The 15288-nt window shown below is 44.2% G+C and overlaps 1 protein-coding gene across 1 annotated transcript in view; it reads right to left on the bottom strand.

Annotated features, from left to right (window-relative positions):
* The window catches only part of AKAP10 (A-kinase anchoring protein 10), a gene marked incomplete in the record, with an annotated part of 1224755 nt that overhangs the window by 1018527 nt on the left and 190940 nt on the right, over window positions 1-15288 (bottom strand).

Raw genomic sequence — 15288 nt, forward strand, 5'->3', positions numbered from 1 at the left:
TAGGCATAAAGGAAGGATTAGTACGTAAAGATACCCTATCCTTATGGAAAATTAAGAAAGGCTCAACCGCCATAAGGGCCTGCAACTCAGAAACCCTTCTTGCAGAGGTAATAGCCAACAAAAAGCAGTCTTCCATGATAAAAACTTTAATTCAGTAGTAGCTGCAGGCTCAAAAGGTTGTAGAGTGAGTTTCTCCAACACAAAATTGAGATCCCAAGCAGGAGTAGGAGCTCTTCGTGTGGGTCTTATATTCTTTGCCCCTCTAAGAAATTGCTTGAACAAAGGATGAGAAAACAATGGTGGGTCACAATCATAGTGAGCCGAAATTGCTGCAGCATGAACCTTAATAGAAGAGAAGGACAAACCTTTGTCCAGTAACTCAGTAAGATATTGGAGAGCCACACTTAAATTAGGCTCAGAAACATCAAAATCCTTTGCTGCACTCCAAAATAAAAATCTCTTCCATTTATCTGCGTACACTTTCCTTGTACTAGGCCTTCTAGCTTCCAAAATAACATTCAAAACTTGCTGTGGAAGTGGAGGCCCACTATGGTTCAAAACAGAATATGCCAGGCTGTTAGGTGCAGAGAGTGAAGCTTGACATTGAGCAAATGACTGTCCTCCTGAGACAACAGGTGTGGAATCGAAGGCAAAAGCCATGGAGGCTTCCGTACCAGGCTTCTCAGTAATGGGTACCAATGCTGTCGAGGCCAATCTGGAGCTATCAAAATCATCCTTGGCTTGTCTTGTCTGGCCTTTAGTAGTACCTTTGGGAGGAGAGGCAGAGGCGGAAAGGCATACACATGAAGATTGCTCCAATTGAAAGAAAGAGCATCCACTTTCCAAGCTGTGGGATGAAACCTTTTGTGCAAAACTTTGGCAGCTGGTGGTTTAGTGGAGAAGCAAACAGATCTATGTCTGGAGTTCCCCATGACACTGTCAATTTCTGAAATACATGAGGATCCAATTTCCACTCGTGGGGATCCATAATTTGTCTGCTCAACACATCTGCTCAGGAGTTCTGTGCTCCGGCAGAAACCTTGCCTGAAGATTTAGCTGTAAACTGAGAGCAGTCTCCCACAAAATCATTGCTTGCCTGCATAGAGGATAAGAATGTGTTCCGCTTGCTTGTTGATGTACCACATGACAGTTGTGTTGTCTGTTAGAATCAACACCTGCCCTGGAAGAAGTAAATCCTTGAAAGCTATTAATGCAAACTGGACTGCTAACATCTCTTTCAAGTTGATATGTAGATGTTGTAGTCTGGCAGGCCACTTGTCTTGTATCCACTTTCCATTCAGATGAGCTCCCAAGCTTTATCTGAGGCATCTGTCGTTAGAATCTGACTCGCCTCTGGCCGGGTCACAGAGAGTCCCTTGTTTAGGTGACATTCCTGAGCCCACCACAACAATTCCTTTTGAATGCAAGGTATTATTTGAATGACAGTGTCCAAATCCTGGCAGTGCTGTGTCCATACATTTTGAGATACCATTGTAGCTTCCTCATATGCAGTTTGGCATTGGGAAGCACCAGAATACAAGATGCCATGAACCCCAAGGCTTGAAGGACTGTCCTTGCAGTCAGCCTGGACTGATGAGACAACTGATGAAAGTAAAGGGAAAGATTCTTTTGTTTGTCCGGGGTCAAAAGGCCATCTGGGATGCTGTATTCAGTCTCACACCCAGAAAGCACATGTCCTGAGAGGGTACTAGACTGGACTTTATTTCGTTCACAGAATACCCCAGGCATCTTAGCACTGCTATCACATAATCCAAATGATGAAGAAGCTCGTCCCTTCCTTGAGCCAGAATCAGGCAATCGTCCAAATAAGGATAGATCTGTATTCCTTTTAACCTGAGGAAAGCTATCACTGGAGCCAGAACTTTCGTGAACACTCTGGGCACAGTAGATAAGCCAAAGGGCAATGCAGAGAACTGATAATGAGAAGTCCCAGCTCAAAAACGCAGATACTTCCTGCAACTCAGTGTGATAGGAACATGAAGATAAGCCTCCTTGAGATCCAAAGTTACCATCCAATGATCTTTGCCCAGCAGAGGTAAAAGCTGCTGTAACGTCAACATTTTGAACTTGGGAATGTCCAGATAAGTGTTGAGGATAGATAAGTCCAAAATTGGTCTCCACGTGTTCCCTTTCTTTGGTACTAAGAACAGGCGAGAATAAAATCCTAGGCCCACTTCTGGCATAGGGACCGGCTGAATGGCCCCTATTTGGAGTAACAGAGAAATTTGCTTGTGAGCCTCTATTCTTTGTTGAGGAGGAACGATTGGCATGCCTTTGAAAGGAGGCAAGGTATGGAAATAAAACCTGTAACCGTGGTGTATGATATCCAATACCCATCTGTCTTGGGTAATTAAACTCCAATTTTCTTTGAAAAGTGCCAACCTTCCTCCCAAAGGTGCTGCCAGACGAGAAGGCTCTGGCAGCTGAAAAGGTAGGTCATTGGGTCTGTTTACAAAAGGACTGACCCCTGCCCTCACCAAGACTGTGCAGGAGAACTCCTGTTCTAGGCCTGAAAGAAGCCTGAGCTCTGCCCCTACCACGCCTAGATCTACCCCTAGACTGGGAATCATAAGAAGGATACGTCCACCCCTTAGTAGGCCAATTTCTACTAAACTTTGGAGGCTGAACCTGCAAAAATCTTTAACAGTCTGCATAGACTTAGCCTTGTCTTCCATTTTCTTTAAAACTGCCTCAACAGGAGAACCAAACAACACATCAGATTGTAAAGGAGCATCTAAAATCCTTGTTTTAACATGGTCAGATAAATTCTGATCCCTCAGCCAGGCGTGCCTGCGAAGAACTGACCCAGTGGCAGCCACCCTAGACGAGGCCTGTACAGCATCAAAACCACATTGCAAAGAATGCTTACCCACCTGTTCAGAAACATGTACTAAATCTTGTAACTCTTTACAATCAACACCTTCCGCCAGAGCATCAACCTTAGACTTCAATTGTGAAAGGAGATAGTTTTGGTATTTCAACATGTGAAACTGGCAATTCAAAGCCCTCATAGCTAGAGTGGAAGAAGTATAAACTTTCTTTCCCCATCTATCCAAAGCCCTGGCCTCTTTATCTGTAGGAACCGGATTCTTGACAACAGAAGCCTTAACACCTTTAGGCCCCTGACTAACAGTTTCTGGGTCTGCCCTAGGACTCTTAAAAAGATACTTATGAGCTTCAGGCACCCTGTAATACCTATCCGGTTTAACAGGAGCAGGAGGCAAAGAATCAGGATTAAGAGAAGCCTCTGTAAAACATCTTCCACCACATCCAAAACAGGAGGTATAGCCAAAGGCCTATGCTGGGGTAAAAACAAAAATTCCCTAAGCCTTTTCCTGGAATCAGAGAAGTCCTGACCTTCCCACTTGAAATGCTCCCTCATGGAATGAAGAGTTTCTGAAAAAGAAAAATCCTCAGGAGGAGAAGCAGAAGGAGTAGAATCATCCACATCAGAATCAGAATAAGGAGAATACTCCTGTAAGTCTTCAGCCAAGACTCTGAAACATCCGAAGCCTGCTCAAACTCCCTAGCTCAGGCTCCACCCTAGGTCTCTTATCAGGAGGGCAAAGAACCCCTAATCAAAGTAATCAAATCTTCTGCCATTTTAAGCATATGCTTCTTGGGCACAGTTCCTGAAGAACTAGGGGTGACACCAACTGAAGCTAAACCTGGCCTGCCTCTGGGAGAAGCCTTGGAAACAGAAGGAGAGGGCCTAACCACCCTAGGAAGGGAGGGGAGTATAGTAACCTGAGAAGCCCCTTCAGCCTGACCTGCCTCCTGAGAGGCCACATCCTGCAATAACAAAGTCTCCCTGGGATCCCAAAGAAACCTCCGTGGAACCACCGGCTCCACCGACACCTCTAAAGAACCGCATCCGCACGGACGGTTCTTCTAGCCTAGGCTTAAGTGCTTTCTCCTTGCGCTTCTACGAAGAAGCGGGCGCCGGAGCATCCGACGGCATTTTATAATTGCACCGCTTCAAGACTAACCTGGCACAATCTAACCTTCTCTTTATAGTGCGCTTATTGAATCTAGCACAAGAGCGACACCCAACAACGCCGTGCTCAGGCCCTAAACAAGGAATACACAAAGTATGATAGTCTCTATGCGGTATCTGTTTCCCACAAGAAATACGATTATTCACTTTTTCTGACATCCGGTAAACCACTGAGGCAAGAAAAAACTAAAATATTCCCAACGGGTACTTAGCCAACTTTGACTCGGTCTGAAACTCAAATCGAAAATTTCAGAATGCCAACCGGCACTTGCAATGCTGCTTCTGCATCGGACCATGCGGCAAAAAAGACTGAGGATATGACGTCGGTCATGCGCATTTGTACCCTGACGTCCTGATGTCAGTCAAATGCGCCTTGACCGACGTCAGCCTTATACTTTGATATTCGGGCCGACCGAGGACAGCGGACTACCCAAGTGTAAGGACTGCAGCAATGTGAGATGAAGAACATCTAGTTTTAGGTAGTTTAGTAGATTACTATGTTGTTCTAAAGGGAATCAGTTGATCATACAAGAGTAATATAATGGTGCTCATTTTCTGGTGAGAGAAAGAACAGGCATATTTTTTGGAGAGGATCTGTAGGTCCTTAAGGTTTTTGGATGAATTAGCAAGCAGGGACAAAGCCTACTCTAAAGGTGGTTGAAAAAACATTTTTACCAGTGGCATTTTGTCTCGCTAAGGAAGTCTTAGTTTAACACACACTAATTTCAACTTTCCTTACCAAGTGCCAGAAGAGAGGACTGGAGAAAGCAGAATAAACAGCTGGAATTAATATGCGAGGGACCAATGTTAACATCTTGCTTTCACCAGCCTCCACTGGACAGCCAATTCTACATTTAAAGAGTCTTTCTGAATGTCTAAAAGTGTCTAGAATCATTTTCTCCTTTAACTACTGTTAAATCAACCAAGTGGAAGGATATGAACCATTACAGATCATCATTAGATACAGAACATATTTCCAAACCTTTGAAATAATGAGGAATAAGATTCAGCTGCATGAAACCAGTTTCTCTCAAAGCCTCTACATTTTTCATGCAATCCAGTAAGCATATGACCCAGTAGATGTGAAACATCTACCTTCCTTAAAAACCTCAGAAGAATTCCATTTATAATTTTCTAAAATACGACTTCCAAACATATTAAAATTAAAATAATCTGGAAGGAGGTCTACTGTTCTTCCTCCATCTGTCAGTTAATTCAAATCACTGTTACAGCCTTCATATAATAATGCAAGCTTAGTGGGAAAGGAAGTGATTATATTACCTCTCTCTGATTATAAAACCCTGTTAAAATTAGGTTTCAAAACTTCGACTGAGGTGAACGGAATGTTGGCATAATATTACAGATTATGCTACAACCTCTTGCCACAGCTACATTTATAGGTTCCATAGTTTCAGATATTTACACTAAATCAACAGTATTTTAACTGATGCAGGCTCAACCAATAATCCATTACATACCACTTGAAGGTGTGCTACTAGTTTAGAAGGTAAAAATACGTGATAAAGTTAAATTGGAAAAGTACAGTTGTGTACACTTACCATAAATGTAGATGCTCGAGTGTATTCACCATTGCAGTCATTACATTTGGGTAATCTGCTGGCAGGTAGCCCTTAGTCAGCCTGATTAACAAAGTCTTGGGTCCTGCGTCGGTTGCTGTCCTTTCTTCCATGACATCAGGTCGTCAGGGGTATAAAACATGCAGCTGACACCATTACATCAGTTTTTCTTGCCCCAGATGTCAAGTGCCCCCCTAATGGGGAGCAAATAAACACAAAAACACAAAAGTAAACCTTCAACCAAAAGCAAATACACCAAAAAGGCTTTTAAGCATAGTAAAGGAAAGTAGAGATACAGCCAGAAAAAAACTCAGGGTCTGGAGGGAGGTTAACCAGGACTGCAACAGTGAATACACTCGAAAATCTACATTTATGGTAAGTGTACACAACTGTACTATGTTCTTCGTGTTTCACTGTTGCAGTCATTACATTTGGGTAGATTCCCAAAGCTACGGTTGGGAGGAGGAGTTTATACAGCATTAGGGCCAGCTCTAAGGCCCTGCAAGACAGCAGTGGCAAAGCCAGCTCTGGATGAAGAGAAAATTGGCAAATGATAATGCTTGGTGAAAGTATGTACAGAACTCCAGGTAGCAGCTTCTAGGATATCCCTGGTAGGAACACCTCTAAGAAAGGCTGCAGAAGTAGATGCAGCCCTGGTGGAGTGAGATCTGATCCCCTGGGGGATAGGTTTTCCATGGTGCTTATAGCAGAAATGAATGCAATGGCTTATCCATTTAGAAATGGTTTGTTTTGAAATAGCCTTCCCCTCTGCCCCTGCAGCAAATGCTACCAGCAATTGTTCAGATTTTCTTCGAGATTTGGTCCTGTCCAAGTAGAATCTAAGTTTTCCGTGCACATCCAAGGAATGCAGAATCCGTTCCCCTTTGTTCTGTGGATTGGGAAAGAAGGTTGGCAAATGAATGGACTGATTAAGAGCCACACTGGAATCCACCTTGGGCATGAAGGATGGATTGGTCCTGAGAGATACCCTGTCCGCATGAAAGATGATAAAAGGCTCCACTGCCATAAGGGCCTGTAATTCAGATATCCTTCTAGCTGAAGTGATTGCTAAAAGGAAGACTGTTTTCCAAGAAAGAAATTTTAAGCCTGCAGTAGCAGCTCGAAAGGAGGTAGAGTGAGCTTCTCCAAAACAAAGTTAAGGTCCCAGGCAGGGGTAGGAGCTCTCCTGGGTGGTCTCAAGTTTTTTGCCCCTCTGAGATACTGCTTGAGCAGAGGATAAGAGAAGAGGGGTGGGGTTCTGTGTTATAGTGAGCTAAAATAGCTGAGGCGTGGATTTTAATGGAGGAAAAAGACAGGCCCTTGTGAAGCATTTCAGTTAAGTATTGCAAAATCTGAGGTAAATTGGGTGCTGCTGCCTCATCCCTAAAGATTGGTTCCAGGCACAGAATCTTTTCCATTTGTCAGCATAAGATTTTCTAGTACTAGGTCTTCTTGCCTCCATAATGACATCCATCACAGGTTTGCTGATGGATGAGAAGGGTGAATTTAAGGGATTAGCCAGGCTGCAAGGTTCAATGTTGGAAGCTGAGGATGCAGAATTTGGATCTCCTGCTGAGACAGCAGGGAAGGGTTCTGAGGCAGGTGCCATGGAGATATTTGTGACACACTGTGCAGGAGGGGGTATCAGTGTTGGCGCGGCCAGTCTGGAGCAATCAAAATCATCCTTGGTTTGTCACGTTTGACTTTGAGTAGAACTTTGGAGAGCAGAGGCAGAGGGGGAAAGGCATAGACTGATAGGTTTTTCCAGTTGAAGGACAGAGCATCCACTTTCCACGCTCGTTTGTGGTGAGTCCTTGTGCAAAACTTGTCCAACTGGTAGTTCTGGGGTGAGGCAAATAGATATATGTCTGGGCTCCCCCATTCGCTTGTCAACATGTTGAAAATCCGTAGTTCCAGTTTCCACTCGTGTGGGTCCATGAGGTTTCTGCTTAGCCCGTCTGCCAGTGTATTTAATTTTCCTGGCAGGAATTGAGCTTGTAGGTGCACTTGGTAGCTCAAGGCTGTGTTCCACAATGCCATGGCTAGTCTGCAGAGGGGGTAGGAATGTGTACCCCCCTGCTTGTTTATGTACCAGATAACCGTGGTGTTGTCCATCTTTACCATTAGTTGTCCTGAAAGAATGTAGTCCTTGAAGGCTGTCAGAGCATTCTGTACAGCTAACATTTCTTTTTGATTGATATGTAGGTGCATTTGATTTGGGTTCCATTTGCCCTGAATGCACTTCCCTGCCAGGTGAGCCTCTCATACATAGTCTGATGCATCTGTAGTTAGGATTTGGGCGGCAGGGGATAGCGTGAATGGTAGTACCTTGTTTTGGTGGCATGCGTCTGCCCACCATAGCAACTCCAGGCATAGGCAAGGTATGATAGGAATCATTGTTTCCAGGTTGTGACAATGTTGACTCCATAGACTTTTTAGATACCACTGTAGTTTCCTCATATGCAGTCTGGCATATGGAATTAGAAGAATGCAGGAGGCCATGAACCCCAAGGCTTGCAGTATTTGTCTTGCAGATAGCAGTGTTTTTGTGGCCACATGTTTGAACTAAGTTACCAAATGAATTTGCTTCTCTGGCATGAGGAAAGCCTTCTGGGCAGTTGTATTCAAGCTTGCCCCCAGAAATGTAATCTGTTGACAGGGTACCAGTTGTGATTTATTTTCATTTATGGTGTACCCCAGAAAAGTTAGAAAGTACAGTTTTGTACCTACCATAAATGTAGATGTTCGAGTGTAGACACTGCTGCAGTCATTACCCTTGGGTTATCCTGCCGTCAGGCGGTCCCACAATCGGCCAGGGTTCCAAAGTCTTGGTTTGGCGTTTGCTGCTGTCGCCTCCTCCCTGACGTCAGCACGACAGGGGTATACAAGATGCAGCCGACACCATTTTCTTCAGTTTTTCTTGCCCCAGATGTCAGGTGCCTCTAAATATGTAGGCAATTCCAATTGTTAATAAAACATACATAAGAAAAGCAAAAAACAACTTACAGCTACCAGCAAATACTCCCCATAGGTAGTAAGGGTATAAGACATAGGTACGTACCAGCCAGTAAGAGGGGAAGGAGGGAGGGTAACCTGGACTGCAGCAGTGTCTACACTCGAACATCTACATTTATGGTAGGTACAAAACTGTACTATGTTCATCGTGTTACACTGCTGCAGTCATTACACTTGGGTAGAATCCCAAAGCTGAGGAAGGCTGGCTGGTCCTATACGGCATTAGGGGTGGGTATAAGGCCCTGCAGCACTGCAGTGGCGAAGCCAGCTCTCGATTTAGAGTATAGAGGCAGATGGTAATGCTTGGTGAAGGTGTGCACAGAACTCCAAGTTGCTGCTTCCAAAATATCCTTGGTAGGTACTCCCCTGAGGTAGGCAGTTAAAGTGGCTGTTGCCCTGGTGGAGTGAGCTCTAATGCTGCTAGGTACAGGTTTTCCATGGTATGTGTAGCAGAAACGTATACAATGTCCTATCCATTTTGAAATAGTATGTTTTGAAATGGCTTTTCCTTGTGCTCCTGCAGCATATGCTATCAATAATTGCTCAGATTTTCTGAAAGCTTTGGTTTTGTCCAAGTAGAAGCGTAACTGCCTGTGAATGTCCAAAGAGTGCAGTAGTCTCTCCCCTTTATTCTGTGGTTTTGGATAAAAAGTTGGCAGGTGAATAGTTTGGTTGAGAGCCACACTGGATACCACCTTTGGCATAAAAGTAGGGTTAGTTCATAAAGACACCCTGTCCTGGTGGAAAATGAGGAAAGGTTCCACTGACATTAGTGCCTGTAATTCTGAAACTCTTCATGCTGATGTTATTGCCAGGAGCAGAGCAGTTTTCCAAGGGATATATTTTAATTCTGCTGTGTTGGCTGGCTCAAAAGGAGGTAAAGTTAGCTTCTCCAAAACAAAGTTGAGGTCCCAAGTTGGAGTAGGTGCTCTACGGGGTGGTCTTATGTTTTTAGCCCCTTTGAGGTACTGTTTTAACAGAGGATTAGAGAAAATTGGTGGATCCGTGTTGTAATGAGCATAGATGGCAGAGGCGTGGATCTTGATGGATGAGAAGGCGAGTCCTTTGTCCAGCATCTCAGTTAAGTATTGTAGTATCTGAGGAATGTTTGGGACAAGAGGGTCAAGGCTGTGAGCTTGGTTCCAGGCACAGAATCTCTTCCATTTATCCGAATAGGCTTTCCTGGTACTAAGCCTTCTGGCCTCCAGAATGACATCCATAACAGCTTTGGAGAGAGGTATTGCTTGCTTGACTAAGGAATCTTCCATGCAGCTAGGTTTAAGGTCTTTAGCTGGCCGTGTAGTATTTGTTTGTTGTGCTGAGTCAGCAGATGTGGGATTTGAGGCAAAATCCAGGGTGGTTCTTGTGCTAAGCTCCTTAAGATTGGGTACCAGTGCTGGCGTGGCCAGTCTGGTGCAATCAGGATCATCCTTGGCTCTTCCTGCCTGGCTTTTATGAGTACCTTTGGCAGGAGAGGTAGTGGTGGGAAAGTGTATACTTGTAGGTTCTCCCAGCTGAATGAGAGGGCATCCACTTTCCATGCTTGTGGATGGTAACTCCTTGTGCAGAATTTTTGTAGCTAGCAGTTTATTGGGGATGCAAACAGATCTATGTCCACCATTTCTGTGTTATCATTCTGAATATTTGCGTATTCAACTCCCATTTGTGGGGATCCATGATGTTTCTGCTTAAGTCGTCTGACAGTGTATTTTTCTCTCCTGGCAGGAATTGCGCTTGCAGATGAACTTGAAGGTTTATAGCTGTGTTCCATAAGGTCATAGCTTGTCTGCATAGGGGGTATGAGTGAGTGCCCTCTTGCTTGTTTATGTACCACATAACTGTGGTGTTATCTGTCTTTAGTAGTAGTTGTCCTGGATGCAGCAGGTCCTTGAAGGCTATAAGCGCATTTTGTACAGCTAGCATCTCTTTTTGATTGATGTGAAGATGCCTTTGTTCTGCGGTCCACATGCCCTGAATACATTTGCCTGCCATGTGTGCTCCCCAGGCGTAATCCGATGCATCTGTTGTCAGTGTTTGCCTGGCTGTGGGTTGTGTAAAAGGCTGTCCCTTGTTGAGGTGACAAGCTTGAGCCCACCATTGAAACTCCTGTTGAAGGCAAGGAATTAGTGGTATAACTGTTTCCAAACTTTGACAGTGTAGAGACCATACATTCTTTAGGTACCATTGTAGTTTCCTCATATGCAGTCTGGCATATGGAATTAGTAGTATGCAGGATGCCATGTAACCCAAGGCCTGCAGAATTTTTCTTGCAGGGTGCTGGGTCTTTGTTGCCATCAATTGAAAGTATTGAGTCAGTTGTCCTTGTTTGTCTGGCGTGAGATAAGCCATCTGGGCCATTGTGTTCAAGCTGCATAGATTTTGCCTTATCCTCCATTTTCTTTAATACCTCTTCTGCCTTAACTCCCAAACAACACATCCTGCTGCAAAGGTGCATCCAATAATTTTGCTTTAACATGATCTGGTAATATATGTTATTTTAACCAAGCATGTCTTCTAATGACAGAGCCTGTAACTACTGCTCTGCAGGAGGCCTCTAAAGAATCAAAACCACATTGCAAAGTATGCTTTCCCACTTGCATTTCTTTAGAATTAGGAGCATCTGATTCTAGAAGCATTTTTTGTTTTAACTGAGGCAGTAAAAATTGCTGATATTTTAGCATGTGAAACTGGCAATTTAGGGCTCTCATTGCTAAAGTTGCAGACGTATATATTTTTTTCCACATCTGTCTAATGCTCTGGAATCTCTGTCAGAGGGAACTGGATTCTTGGCTGATGAGGCCTCAACTCCTTTGGGTCCCTGAGAAATAGTTTCAGGGTCAGCGACAGGGCTTTTATACAGAAATTTATGTGAGTCAGGGACTTTGTAGTATCTGTTAGGTTTAACAGGGGCTGGAGGAAAGGAATCAGGATTTAAGCTGGATTCAGTATACACATAATCCACAATATCTAACACTGGTGGAATAGCAAGGGGTCTGTGTTGAGGTAATAAAAGGAAGTCTCTGAGCCTTTTCTTGGATTCTGAGTAATCCTGGCCTTCCCAGTGGAAATGCTCCCTCATGGTATGTAGGGTTTCCCCAAAGGAGTAGTCCTCAGGCTGTGAGGCTGATGGAATTGATTCCTCAGCATCAGAATCCTCATAAGGGGGTAAAGAGTATCCTAGGTCTGAGGATGAATCAGAAGAGATGGACACCTGGTTGGGTGAGTCATAGTCTGCATCCTGTCTAGGCCTTTTATCAGGAGGGGGATGGGATCCCCTGATCTGAGTAATTAGGTCTTCGGCCATTTTGAGCATTTGTTTTTTAGTCATGGAGACCTGTCCTGGAGAATGCTGTATTTGTTTCTTTGACTTTAAAGGAGGCTAAGACTTAGCTGAGGGTTTAATGCTTAACTGAGTAGGTCTGAAGACACCCTCTGTAGCTGTGGGTTGCTCAGCTACTCCGGATCCCTCTGAAAGGTTAGTCTCGGTAGGCTGAAGAGCTTGTGCATCTGAAGGCCCAACCAACTCCACGTGGGAGTAAAAGGCGACTTGTGGTTCTACAGAAGTGGTCGTCAGGGGCTGCGAAGGCACCTCACTGAAAACCAGAGAACTGGTGACTGGCCTAGAAGAGGCTTCGTCGTCAGTTTTGGGCCTCGGAGGCCTATCCTTGTCTTTGCGCTTTTTGTGTATTCTGGTCGTCGGAAGTTCCGACGGCATGGTATAATTGAATTTCGACCAAAATAATGTCGGGCAAAAACAAACCGACTTTTAATAGTGCGCTTGTTAGAAGTACGCCCTGGTTTTCTGCCTGAATTAGACAATCGTCTAGGTATGGATATATTTGAATATTTCTTTGCCTGCAAAATGCAATAACTGGAGCCAGGCACTTTGTGAATACCCTGGGCGCAGCAGACAAGCCAAAGGGCAGTGCAGAGAACTGATAATGCAAGTAGCCTGCTTTGAAGCATAGGTATCTTCTGCAAGATTCCCTGACTGGCATGTGCAGGTATGCTTCTTTCAAATCTAGAGTTGCCAACCAGGCGTCTTTGCCTAGCATAGGAAGTAACTGGTGAAGAGTCAGCATCTTGAATTTTGGAATCTCCAGAAAGGTGTTTAGAGTAGACAGGTCCAGGATTGGACGCCATGATTTGTCTTTTCTGGGTACCAGAAAAAGCCTGGAATAGAAACCTTGTCCCTTTTCCTCTTCTGGTACCAATTGAATAGCCCCCATGCGCAAGAGGGAAAGTACTTGTTTTTGAGCCTCTGCTCACTGATTTGGGGCAGGTCCGGCCACCCGTTTGGTGTTGGCAACGTGTGGAAATGAAATCTGTATCCCTGGGATACTATATTTAAAACCCATTTGTCCTGGGTTATGAGTTCCCAGTACTTTGCATGAAGAGCAATCTTTACCCCCAAAGGGGCAGTTAAAAGATAAGTACTTGGTAATTTTAAAAGGAAGTCATTGAGACCGTTTAACATACGGGGTCTTGTTATTTCCAGATTTGGAAGTGGAGGCCCCCCACTGCTTAGTTCTGAGAGTCCCCTGGGACTGAAACCTGGAGTTTTTGCTGTGTCTGGGTTTGGCTTGAGAGGATCAGGAAGAGGCTGGAAAGGACCAATTCTTAGTAGCCCAATGCCTACTAAATCTTGGAGGTTGCACTTGTAAGAAATCTTTCACAGTTTGCATAGATTTACCTTTATCTTCCATCTTTTTGGAACTTCTTTAGCCTTATTGCCAAACAAGCGGTCCTGATTTAAAGGAGCATCCAACAGTTTAGATTTAACATGATCAGGCAAAGATTGCTCCTTAAGCCAAGCATGCCTTCTAAGCACAGACCCAGTAACAGCAGCCCTGCAGGAGGCCTCTAAAGAATCAAAACCACATTGCAAAGTATGTTTTCCAACTTGTTCAGCAGAATGCATTACATCTTGTAAATCTTTATTTTCCACACAGTCAGGAATCAACATCATTTTCTGTTTAAGCAGTCCAATAATATGCTGTTGATATTTTAACATATGAAATTGCCAGTTTAAAGCTCTGTTTGCCAAGGTTGCAGAAATATAAACCTTTTTACCCCATCTATCCAGCGCCCTAGAGTCTCTATCAGAAGGGGTAGGATTTTTAGCAGTAGAAGCCTTAATGCCCTTGGGCCCCTGAGAAGTGGTTTCTAGATCTGTAACAGGATTTTTGAAAAGGGACTTGTGGGACTCAGGAACCCTATAGTATCTGTCAGGTTTACTAGGAGCCGGAGGCATGGAATCAGGGGCCAAACTGGATTCCGAGAACACATTATCAACAATGTCTAGTACAGGAGGTATAGCCAAAGGCCTATGCTGAGGTAGAAGAAGGAAATCCCTAAGCCTCTTTTTTTAATCAGAAAATTCCTGGCTTTCCCAGTGGAAATGTTGCCTTAAAGTATGTAAAGTTTCCCCAAAAGAAAAATCCTCAGGAGGGGAAGCAGAGGGAATGGAATCTGCTGCATCAGAATCCTCATAAATAGGTATGGATAAATCCAGGTCATTAGAAGAGTCAGAAGAAACAGAATCCTGATCAGAAGATTCATAATCAAGCTCAGCCCTAGGCCTCTTGGGGGGGGGGGTTGACTACCCCTGATTAGAGTAATTAGATCTTCAGCCATTTTTATCATTTGTTTTTTAGGCATAGGGGCCTGAACATGTGGCCTGGGCGTCGTTTTTTTATACATGGATCAAGATTTAGGCCTTAGTAATGAAGGCAGTGTTGATTTAATATGCAAATCTTTAGGCCTGAATACGCCCGCAGAAGTCGGTGGCCTGCACAGCAGCTCCGGACCCATCCAAGGTAGAGACATCCGCGGGTTCCATAGGTGAAGCATCCCAAGGCATTCCGGACTCCAAATGGGTCTTAGTAGAGGTCTGCGAATCAGAAGTAGCAAATATCAGGGGCTGCGAAAGCGCCTCACTGAATACCAGCGAACTGGCGACTGGCTTAGGAGAAGCATCGTCAGCAGTTTTGGACCTTGGTGGCCTGTCTCTGTCTTTATCTTTGCGTTTTTTCAGAATCCCAGTAGTCGGATGGCTAACTGACGAGATTTCTGGATAATAAAACCAAGAACCGAAATATTTAGAGGCAAAAATGTACCGACAACAGATAGTGCACTGATTAAATAAATCACAAAACCGACAGCAAGGTACATTGTGGTGAGGGCCTAGGCAAGGAATGCAGTACGAATGAAAATATGAGGTATTTGCTTTCTACAAGTAATGCAATTATTAACTTTTACTGACATCGGTAAGGAGCAAGAAAAAGTTTCCCCAACGTAGTACTTAGCTTTAAGTTGAAGACTTCGGTTCTGAAACTCGAAAACAAAAATTTCAGGTGTCGGTCGACCGGCACTTGCGAACTGCTTCTACTTCGGGCACCGCACAGCAAGAAAGACTGATGTAATGGCATCGGCTGCATATTTTATACCCCTGACAACCAGACGTCATGGAAGAAGGGACTGCAACCGACGCAGGACCTAAGACTTTGTTAATCACGCCGACTGAGGGCAACCTGCCAGCAGATTACCCAAATGTAAAGACTACAACAGTGAAACACGAAGAACATCAGAGTGTTTACAATCTAAATAATGCTAAAGGCAAGGAAGATGGGGAGAATTAAAAAAAAACATGTTTGGATTGGCAAAGTTAGAAGTTTG

Source organism: Protopterus annectens, chromosome 13.part0, assembly GCF_019279795.1.
Source record: "Protopterus annectens isolate FY-2018-M chromosome 13.part0, PAN1.0, whole genome shotgun sequence".
Lineage (NCBI taxonomy): Eukaryota > Metazoa > Chordata > Ceratodontiformes > Protopteridae > Protopterus > Protopterus annectens.